This window comes from Chiloscyllium plagiosum, chromosome 36 (assembly GCF_004010195.1).
Source record: "Chiloscyllium plagiosum isolate BGI_BamShark_2017 chromosome 36, ASM401019v2, whole genome shotgun sequence".
Lineage (NCBI taxonomy): Eukaryota > Metazoa > Chordata > Chondrichthyes > Orectolobiformes > Hemiscylliidae > Chiloscyllium > Chiloscyllium plagiosum.
The window spans coordinates 10,158,824-10,170,683 of NC_057745.1; the positions used below are offsets into that span (position 1 = coordinate 10,158,824).

Below are 11,860 nucleotides of genomic sequence, written 5' to 3' on the forward strand. Positions count from 1 at the left end.
GCCCCTCCCCCAAGTCCCTCCTCCCTACCTTTTATCTTAGCCTGCTGGACAAACTTTCCTCATTCCTGAAGAAGGGCTTATGCCCGAAATGTCGATTCTCCTGTTCCCTGGATGCTGCCTGACCTGCTGCGCTTTTCCAGCAACACATTTTCAGCTGAGAAAAGAAGCAGTCAAACAATCAGCGCAAGCTGGAATAAAGCAGGGAATGAGGTAGGACCAATAAACTGCATTTAGTGTCATAGTCATAGAGATGTACAGCATCAAAACAGACTCTTCGGTCTAACTCAATCTAGTTCCACCTGGCAGCACCCGGCCCACATCCCTCCAAACCCTTCCTATTCATATACCCATCCAGATGCCTTTTAAATGTTGCAATTGTACTAGCCTCCACCACTTCCTCTGGCAACTCATTCCATTTACGTACCACCCTCTGCGTGAAAAAGTTGCCCCTTAGGTCTCTTTTGCATCTTTCCCCTCTCACCCTAAACCTATACCTCTAGTTCTAGATTCCCCCATTCCAGGGAAAAGACTTTGTCTATTTATCCTATCCCTGCCCCTCATGATTTTATAAATCTCTATAAGGTCACCCCTCAGCCTCCGATGCTTCAGGGAAAACAGCTCCAGACTGTTCAGCCTCCCCCTATAGCTCAAATCCTCCAATCCTGGCAACATCCTTGTAAAGTTTTTCAGAACCCTTTCAAATTTCATAACATCTTTCTGATAGGAAGGAGACCATAATTGCAATATTCCAATAGTGGCCTAACCAATGTCCTGTACAATCACAACATGACCTCCAAACTCCTGTACTTAGTACTCTGACCAATAAGGGAAAGCATACCAAATGCCTTCTTCACTATCCTATCTATCTGCGACTCCACTTTCAAGGAACTATGAACCTACACGCCAAGGTCTCTTTGTTCAGCAACACTCCCTCGGACCTTATTTCAATGCAATAGGCCGAACAGGTAAGGCAGATGAACTCAAGGCATGGTTGGGAACATGGGACTCGGATATTACAGAAATTACCGAGGCATGGCCCAGGGATGGACAGAACTGACAGCTTAATGTTCCAGGGCAAACATACTGTAGGAAGGATAGCAAAGGGGGCAAGACAGGAGGGGGAGTGGCATTTTTAATTCGGGATAACATTACGGCAGTACTTGGGGAGGATATTACTAGGAATATGTCCAGGGAGGTTATTTGGATAGAACTGAGAAATAAGAAAGGGGTAATCATCATTTTGGGATTGTACTATAGATCTCCCAAATAGTCAGTGGAAAATTGAGAAACAAATTTGTAAGGAGATCTCAGTTATCTGTAAAAATAGTAGGGTAGTTACTGTGGGTGATTTTAACTTTCCAAACATGGACTGCCATGGTGTTAAGGCCTTGGATGGAGAGAAATTTGTTAAGTGTGTCCAAGAAAATTTTCTGATTCAGTATGTAGGTGCACCTGCTAGAGAAGGTACAAAACTTGACCTTACTCTTGGGAAATGAGGCAGGGCAGGTGACTGAGGTGTCAGTGGGGGAGCACTTTGGGGCCAGCGACTATAATTCTATTAGCCTTAAAATAAGTTTTGGAAAAGGATAGACTGGATCACTTGGATACAGAACTGGCTCAAAAGTAGAAGACAGAAGGTGGTGGTGGAGGGTTGTTTTTCAGGCAGTAGGCCTGTGACCAGTGGAATGCCATAAGGATTGGTGCTGGGTCCACTACTTTTCATTATTTATGTAAATGATTTGATGTGAACATAGGAGGTATGGTTAGTAAGTTTGCACATGACACCAAAATTGGAGGTGTAGTGGGCAGTGAAGAAGGTTACCTTAGAGTACCATGGGATCTTGATCAGAGCCAATCAGCCAGATCGGCAGATGGGGTTTAATTAGATAAATGTGAGGTGGTACATTTTGGAAAGGCAAATCAACGCAGGACTTATACACTTAATGGTAAGGTCCTGGGGTGTGTTGCTGAACAAAAATACCTTGGAGTGCAGAATCATGTTTCATTTTTGAATACTGTATGCAGTTCTGGTCTCCTTCCTATTGGAAGGATGTTGGGAAACTTGAAAGGGTTCAGAAAAGATTTGCAAGGATGTTGCCAGGGTTGGAGGATTTAAGTTATAGGGAGAGGTTGAACAGGCTGGGGCTTTTTTCCCTGAAGTATCAGAGGTTGAGGGGTGACTTTATAGAGATTTATAAAATCATGAGGGGCATGGATAGGATAAATAGACAAGGTCCTTTCTTCAGGGTGTGGGGAGTTCAAAACTAGAGGGCACAGGTTTAAGGTGAGAGGGGCAAGATGTAATAGGGACCTAAGGGACAACCTTTTCACACAGAGGGTGGTGTGTGTATGGAATGAGCTGCCAGAGGAGATGGTAGAGGCTGGTACAATTACAACATTTAAAAGGCATCTAAATGGGTACATGAATAGGACGGGTTTAGAGGGATATGGGCCAAGTGCTGACAAATAAGACTAGATTAGTTTACGGTATCTGGTCAACATGGATGAGTTTGACCAAAGGGGCTGTTTCGATGCTGTGTATCTCTATGACTCGATGACTCTATATGACTTCCACTCCATGTTTTCTTTGAATTTTGTTTGAACTGACCAAGCTCTTGAAGATTCATATTTTTAATGCCTCAGACAAATAAAAAGAGGGACAGAGAGGGAAAACTAAATTAGAAGTTCATTGCTAACAAGGAAGAGGAAAGCAGCAAATAATTCAAAGCACACAAAAGCAAAAATGCATGATGAAACAACACATTTGGTCTTTGTATTTGGTAAGGAGCAAGGTTACATGAGATCAATTAGTGCAGTGTGGTTTGTTTCTTATCAACTAAGTCCCTTGTTTGGGATTCGGGAAATCCAGCACTTTCTCCATTAGACACAATGCAGCTTAGTTATTTTTTTAAAGCACATTGTTAATTTCATTAACAGTTGAAAAACTGACTCCTACAAGTCTGTCATCAAGCTCTGCTACTAATTAATATACCCACCTTTAGCATTTTTTCTCACAAAGATGCCCTATTGCAATTAAGAAATCTCATCTGATCTTACCCAAACTAACTTTTCCCCTCTCTTATTAATATAATGTGGAGGAGTCGAAAGGTACTTTAAAAATATCTCCGTTACATACAATGTTCCTCAGAGTGCTGATTCCGCTGCATCCTATGACCCATGGACAGTGCCATGTGCCGTCAAATGTGCACACTCGATTCCACTCTGCAGCAACATCAACTCTATCTCTTTATCCCCACTTTCACTTCATCCTTCATTTCATCCATTGCTTCAACAAAATAGTTCCTCTCTTTCTTTCGGCATTAAGCTCCTGCAAGCTCCAGCAACTTATGGACTCCAATACCTCTGCAGAACACCTCTGGCCTGTGTGCAAGCATGACCCTGACACTCCCATAGCTGGACTCCAACACTTGTCCTGAGCCACCCTCCCCTTTCCGCCTCAAGGACCTCATCCCTTCCAATCACTCACAGCTGATCTCTTGCCAACCCTTAGCACCCACCCCTTCCCAACCCTCATATGCCATCTCTTCCTGTCCCGCTGAGGCCACTCCCCTCAACCCCAGCAGTTGTTGTATTTTCACCACACCTCCTGACCTTCCCCTCTCTGAGGCTGAATGTGCTGTCCTCAGCAAAGGACTCAGCTTCATTCCTCTAAAACCTCCACCTTAATGAATTTCAGGCTTGCCATGATGTTGAACTGTTTTTCCACCACCACTGCCTCTGAACTCACTTCTTTACACCCTTCACTTGCCTCCAGTATTCACCCTGCCCTTGGAGCCCTTCCTCTGGTTCCTTACCTGCCCTCAATCATTTCATTGAAAACTGTCAGTGACATCAGCTCAAATTCTCTGCTCCTCTCACCCACTTGAACTTGTCCCCTTCTGAAATTGCTGCACTTCACTTTGTCAATACAATCCTAACTTTGTCATCAATACTGCCAACAAAGGGTGGTGCTGTTGCAGTCTGGTCTTTACCTTGCAAATGTTCAACACCAGTTCTTGGACACTTACTACCTCCCCGGGGCCATAATCACACATCTGAACATCAAGCCATTGTTGCCAGGACTGTCACTGACCTCATTACCTCTGGAGATCTACCCCCACTGCCTCTGACCTTATAAACTCCCAACCCCTGATAGCCCACTTCCACCTCCTTCCGAAAATCAACAATCCAGTCTGTCCTGGAAAGCTTATCATATCTGCTTGTTCCTGACTCCATCTTGACTCTATCTTGACTCCATCCTCTCTCCGTTTGTCAGACCCTGCCTACCTACATACTGCGATTCCTCTGATGCCCTCCACCATACAGACAATTTCCAGTTCCCTGGCCCTTATTGCCTCCTCTTCACCACAGATGTCTAATCCACCTATACCTCCATACCCCATCAGGATGGTCTGAACAATCCTCATCCACCACCACTCTCCTCCACTTGGCTGAACTTGTTCTTTCACTGAACAATTTCTTCTTTAATTCCTCTCACTTCTCCAAATCAAAGGAATGGCTATGGGCACCAGCATGGGACTCAGTTATGTCTGCCTTTTAATGGAGTATGTGGAACAATCTTTGATGCAGTCATAGAGTCATAGAGATGTACAGCGTGGAAACAGACTCTTCAGTCCAACCCGTCCATGCCGACCAGATATCCCAACCCAATCTAGTCCCACCTGCCAGCACCTGGCCCATATCCCTCCAAACCCTTCCTATTCATATACCCATCCAAATGCCTCTTAAATGTTGCAATTGTACTAGCCTCCACCACTTGCTCTGGCAGCTCATTCCATTTCCGTACCACCCACTGTGTGAAAGGTTGCCCCTTAGGTCTCTTTTATATCTTCCCCTCTCATCCTAAACCTATGCCCGCTAGTTCTGGACTCCCCGACCCCAGCGAAAGGACTTTGCCTATTTACCATATCCGTGCCCCTCATAATTTTGTAAACCTCTATATGGTCACCCCTCAGCCTCCGACGCTCCAGGGAAAACAGCTCCAGCCTGTTCAACCTCTCCCTAGAGCTCAAATCCTCCAACCCTGGCAACATCCTTGTAAATCTTTTCTGAACTCTTTCAAGTTTCACAACATCTTTCCGATAGGAAGGAGACCAGAATTGTACCAACCAAAGTCCTGTACAGCCGCAGCATGACCTTCCAACTCCTGTACTCAATACTCTGACCAATAAAAGAAAGCATACCAAATACCTTCTTCACTCTCCTATCTACCTGCGACTCCACTTTCAAGGCGCTATGAACCTGCACTCCAAGGTCTCTTTGTTCAGCAACACTCCCTAGATCCTTACCAGTAAGTGTATAAGTCCTACACTAGCCCCCTCCCTTAACTTTTTTCTCAGTCCATCGACAACTGTTTTGGTGGCACTTTATGTTCCCACTGGAGCTTGAAAGATTTGTTAATTATGCGTCCAATTTCCACCCATGTATAACTTTCACATGGTTAATCTCTGATATTTCCCTTCCTTTTCATGACCTCTCTGTCTCCATTTTGGGGAATAAATTGTCCACTGCTATTCAATACAAAACTACTGATTCCTACAGCTATCTTTACTACAGCTCTTCACATCCTACAATCTGTAAGGATCCCATCCCATTTTCCCAGTTCCTTTGCTTATGTCATGTCTGTTTGGATGATGACATCTTCCAAAACAGCATTGCTAACATGGCTTCCCTCTTCCATAACCATGATTTCCCACCCACTATGGTTGACAGCGTCCTCAACCACATCCAACCTATCACCTGTGCTTCCACCCTTGCCCCTTCCTATCACTCACCAACAATGCGATTGGGTCCCCCTTGTCTTCACTTTTGATCCCAACAGTTTCCACATTCAAAGGATCATTCTCTGCCATTTCAGCCAACTCCAGCAGAATGCCACCACTAAACGCATCTTCCTTTCACTTGCCTGTGTGCATTTTGCCGGGACCTTTCTCTCTGGAACACCCCAATCCATTCCTCAATGACCACCAACACCATGCCCCTTTCCCATGATATCTTCCCATGTAATTGCACAAAGTGCAGCACTTGCCCTTTCAACTGTTCCTTGCTAAGGGCCTAATCAATTTTTCCAAGTGAAGCACCATTTCACCTGTACTCCTACAATCTGATCCATTACATTTGCTGTACCCAATTGTGGTCTACTGTACATAGGACAAACCAAATGCAGACTGAGTGACCGCTTTGTACCTCCTGTGCAAACATGACCCCAACCTTCCTGCAGCTGGTCATTTTAACACAGCGTCCTGTTCGCGCACCCACATGTTTGTCCTTGGCATGCTGTAACGCTCCAGTGAATCACAGCGCAAACTGGAGGAACAACATCTCATTTTCAGACAAGGCACTTTACACCCTTCTAGATGTAATACTGAGTTCAACACCTTCAGATTGTGAACTCGCTCTCATTTCTTCCCTATCTTTTAGCTTTACTTTTGCATTCTCTGTCACCATGCCTCTCTCTCATCTGCCCACTCCAGTGGGACTATCTGTACTTTCCAGTTTGACACTTGGATAGACTATTGTTCTGCCATTCTCACAATCCGATCACTTAACCAGCACTCTACCCCCAACTCTACTGCATAAATACTGTCCCCTCCAAGCTTCCTGTTAACTCTGATGATGAGACATTTAGACTTGAAATGTTAGCTTGCTCTCTCTCTCCCTGAACGCTGCTCAACCCGTTGTGATTTCAGTATTTTGTTTTCAGTATTTGAGAAGTTTGTCCTTGTACTAAGCTGTATTGGTACTTTCATGAAAATAAACTATGTAGGAATTCAGAGTCTATGGTTTAATTCTAAAGGCAGTGATGACTTAATGAAAATAGTCCTTTTGAATTTATATGTTGCCCATGGTGAAACAGAGGTCATTTCAAAGTAGATAGAGTAGTTTATACAATGTTTAACATTACACAATCATGAATTCACTTTGACTTTGGACGGAACAGTTAGATTAAAATCCTCCACTCCTATGTTAGTTAGTAATTCAGCTGCTGGGAATACAAGACTTAATGCAGTGCGTGATTTATTCAGTAAGTGAAAGATTATAATTTCATGGCAAATACATTTCGCAAGTGACAAGTTAAAAGTAATCTTTCAGGTAAAGTGAATAGATAGTTTGGGGTTAGATTTGCAGCAGTGACTTATGCTCTTTATAATGGTGCAAATATGCTAATGATAGCCTTCCAAAATTCTCTACATCCAGGAACTGCACCTTTGGATTGAAAAATATTATAGGAAGATTTAAGGAAGATGAGAGAGGAGTACCAGTGGTATATATGAGGAAAGTATAATTGCAAGTTACTAGGATCTATAGTAAAGAAGTCAGTTTCCGACATCTTGTTAACTTTCAACTGATCAAAGAGAATAAGCAAGGATTTCTAAAGGATTAGTTAGTATTGACAAACCTGATTGAATTATTTTTTAGTGGTGATGAAAACAGTGGACAGGCAAGAATCCATATATGGCTATTTGAGGCACTTTAGAAAATCATGAGCTTAATTTGTAGTTTATGAAATGGAAAGTAAATCATTATCGTGTTTCAAAGGTTGATTAAGCAACAGGAGACAGCGAATGAATAGGGTGAATAGCCAAGATCGTTTCCCCAGGGTAGGGGATCCAAAACTAGAGGGCATAGGTTTAAGATGAGAAGGGACAGATTTAAAAGAGACCTAAGGGACAACTTTTTCATGAGCAGGATGGTGCACTTATGGAATGAGCTGCCAGAGGAGGTGCTGGAGGCTGGTACCATAACAACAGTTAAAAGGCATCTATATGGGTATATGAATAGGAAGGGTTTAGAGGGATATGGGCCAAAAGCTGGCAAATAGGACTAGATCAGTTTAGGATATCGTCAGCATTGACGAGTTGGACTGAAGGGTCTGTTTCCGTGTTGTATAACTCTATGACTCTATGAGTCGATAATCGTGAAAGTGGACAGAGTTTCAAATTAGTAGATGTGCCCAATGATGCAGGGTGTCTGTTGCGGTATCTTAATAATTCATCATATTTCTTAATGATTAAGCATGTAAGAGAGAAAGGCAGACATCCAAATTTGCTGATGACACAAAAATAAGTGGCATTGTAAAAACCGTGCATGGAAATTTTCAAAAGTTAAATGTTAACAGATTAAATAAATAACCAAACTGTGGCAAATAGATTTTTTCACAAGCAAATGTGAGGACTCCTTTTCTGGATCTAGGAAAAGTAGATCAAGGACTTTCTAACTGGTCAATACTTCAAGATAGTTGGTATCCAAAGAGATCAAGATGCCTGGGTACATTGATAACAACAACTATATGCAATTCTGTCTTTAACATCATTAACTTCTTAAATCACATTGCAAGAATGATCAAAGTTTCACACTGAGTCACTTTTGTGGATATCAAGATGAGATGGTGGTGGGTGTCACAAAGAAAGAGGGGAGATTTAAAAATGCTTTTAAAAAGATGGAAACACTACTCAACTGGGAGTCAATGTAGGACAGCGAGCACAGGGGAGGTAGGTGAGCAGGAGTTTGTACACGTTTAAAAACAGACAATAGAGATTTGCATGACCTGAAATTTGGGAAAGACATCTTTAAAATTCTAAATTAAGAACAAGCTAAAATTAAAATAAAACTTTAAGATGTCATAGACAAGAATAAAAAATAATTAAAAACATTAATGTTGGTGTTTGTATCTGGAGAAACGGAATAGAGGGGCGGAAGAAGTTTTGCTACACAGTGCAAATTACCTGGTTGTCTGCATTCAGTTTTGGGCACCACATCTTCAGAAGGACATAGTGGCTTTGATTAAAATATAGCATGTATTTACCAGAAGATCATAAGATCTACATCAGCCCATTGAATGGGCCCATTGACCCAGAATGATACCTGAATTCGAGGGGTCAAATTGCAATTGAAGATTACATACACTAATGTCTTTGTCCTCCGGGAGTTAAATGCCTCAAGTAAAATTTGATGAACATTTTAAAAATTATATTAATGAGTAATATAAAAATATTTGGAGGTTGTCCTTTCAGGATTGAGATAGAAGTTTTCTTTTCTTTCAGAGAATTGTATGACTTTGGAGCTGTTGGTTGAGGGGGTTGGCAGAGGTGTTGTCATTTAATATTTTTAAGTCAGAGTTGCATAGATTGTTGTTAAGCAGGGGAATCAAGGGTTATCAGGTGGGGGAGGGAGGGTAATATGGAATTTGAAACACAAACAGATCAGCCATGATCTTATTGAATGGTGAAGTCGGCTTGATAAAGCAAAAAGTCTACTTCTGCCTCTATTTCATATGTTTCTCTGTTTGTTGTATATGAACTAATTGAAAACAGAGAGTTAGGCTCAGGGATCCTTTTGAAGATGGTAATCTATAACTAGTGAAGTTTCACTGGGATTAGTGCTGGGGACATAGTTATTACAATATATCTTAATAACTTGGATGTTGGAAGTGATGGCACTGTTGCCAAGGTGACACAAACATAGGTGGGAAGGGAAGTAGTGAGGATGGCTCAGAGAGTCGAACAGAGGGATATGGATAGATTAGATGAGTGAGCAAAACCTTGTCAATTGGAATGCAACATGGGAAAATGTGAAGCACTTTGACAGGAAGAATAGATGGCTTGAATACTACTTAGATGTGTAAAGATTGCAGAAAGCTGCAATACAGAGGGATTTGGGGGTCATCATGTACAAATCACAACAAGAAAAGAATGAATATCCAAACTGAACAGACAATGGGATAAGAAAATGGACTGTTGGCCTTTATTCCAAAGAGAATGAAGTATGAAGTATAAAAATAGGGTGGTCTTGCTAAAATTGTATCCAAAGCACTGGTCAGATCACACCTGGAATACAGTGAAGAGCTTTGTTCCATTTAGCAAAGGAAATATATACTAGAATTGGAGGCAGTCCAGAGAAGGTTCACTGGGCTGATTCTAGTTATGGAGGGATTTTCTTACAAGGAAGGTTGAGTAGGTTTGTCTTGCACTCATTGTACTTTTGAAGAATGAAGGGTGATCTTATTGAAACATAATATTCTTAGGAGTCTAGACAGGGTAGGCATGGAGAGGTTGTTTCCAATATGTGAGACTCTAGGACCAGAGGATATAATCTCAGAGTAATAGGGCCACCACTTCATACACAGATGTCTTGGAATTTTGCTTATGAGAGAATACTGAATCCACAGTATTTTTTACTACAAAGGGCTCTTGCGATTGGGCTGAGAAGGACAGAACTTTTTAATTCAGTAACGGTTGCAAAGGGTATGAGGGAAGGAAAGATAGTTAATATGAAGATTATCAGATCAGCCAGGGTCTAATTGAGTGGCAGAGCAGACTGGATGGGCAGAATGACTTTCCTTCGTTCCTGCATCTGATGCTAATATAAGGTTGACAGAGAAAAGCTATTTTTGTTGGTTGGCGACTTGAAGACGAGAGGGGAAAGTAATTCAAATGCTTTCAGGAATCAAATTATGAAATGTTCCTCTGCATAAAGCAGTTGATACTAATCATTTTAAAATGAGGATTGATTGTCTTTTGTTAACCAAAGGCATGAACACATTGGATTAAGATTGCATATAGGATTTTGGACTTCGGGTAGATCGCATTAGAGGTTGGAGTTTGAGTGGTTATTAAATGACTAACTCCTGTTGGAATGTAACAGGAACTGTTACAAAATACTATATGGGAAACTCAGAATTAAACAAAAACAAGAAGTAGAATGTCTGATTCAGATACTGATGACAAGTTTGAATGGGTGGAGCAATTTTCCGAGGGCTGGTTTAAACAATCAATAGGAAGCCAGTTGGTAGTAATCTCACAGTGGAGTAAAAGTTAAAAAGAACAGTTTTACTGCCAGGACTCCTTTATGTGATCTGTCTATTGTTTGGCTATTACTGTCAGAAAGCAGCAGAGAATAAAAATCAGACTGAGATGTGGGTTAGAGCCCAAGCAGCACAGACACAGACTTCCTGTTGTGGTGTACAAACATTCTTTCAGGATTACAAAGCATGCTGTGAAAACTGTTTGGTGAGCTTTATTGGTAAACAGGCAGATATTCCTGGTTAGGTGGGTATTGCAAACGATCCCTTAAAGACTGGGTACAATTTCCAATAAGGTCATAAGTATGTCCTTGCATCAAAATTTGTCTGTGTGAATGATCTCCATTAGATTCCTGTGGGACCCGTATCTGCTGTCAAAATCAGTGGTGTTAAAATTCTATATCAGCAGGAACGAATCAAATGCATGCTCGTGAACACCCCATCCATTATCTGATTTCTGCCTTCTACTTACCAACTAAACAATTTGTGGAAATTGTTCTTCCTTTTTGCCTCTTAAGAAATGTTCTGTTAAATACATTGCTGCGGTGGAAAATGCAACAAATCTCCTTCTCTCTCCTCAAAAAATGCCTTTCATAGTTTATGTCCCTGGTGTCATCCTACTTATAGGTTAATTAATTGGTTCTGTATCCTAAAATGGTATGTTCAAATGATGAGTCAATATTTTAGCACAGAAGCAAAATGCTGCTGAAATCTGAAATTATATTTAAATAAGAGCAGATGAGGGGGTTCTGTAGACAGATACTGAAAACGTGTTGCTGGAAAAGCACAGCAGGTCAGGCAGCATCCAAGGAACAGGAGAATTGACGTTTCGGGCATAAGCCCTTCTTCAGGAATGAGGAAAGTGTGTCCAACAGACTAAGATAAAAGGTAGGGAGGAGGGACTTGGGGGAGGGGCGTTGGAATTGCGATAGGTGGAGGGAGGTCAAGGTGAGGGTGATAGACCGGAGTGGGGTGGGGGTGGAGAGGTCAAGAAGAAGATTGCAGGTTAGGAAGGTGGTGCTGAGTTTGAGGGATTTG

The 11,860-nt window shown here is 41.8% G+C and overlaps 1 protein-coding gene across 1 annotated transcript in view; it reads left to right on the forward strand.

Moving 5' to 3' along the window:
• Window positions 1-6,942: 6,942 nt before the first annotated feature.
• The window catches only part of LOC122540943 (UDP-glucuronosyltransferase 1-2-like), a 9,510-nt gene continuing 4,592 nt past the window's right edge, over window positions 6,943-11,860 (forward strand). The window contains exon 1 of the mRNA XM_043677277.1: window positions 6,943-7,045. The gene's annotated coding sequence lies outside the window, so the exon portion shown is untranslated. The remainder of the gene's footprint in view (window positions 7,046-11,860) is intronic.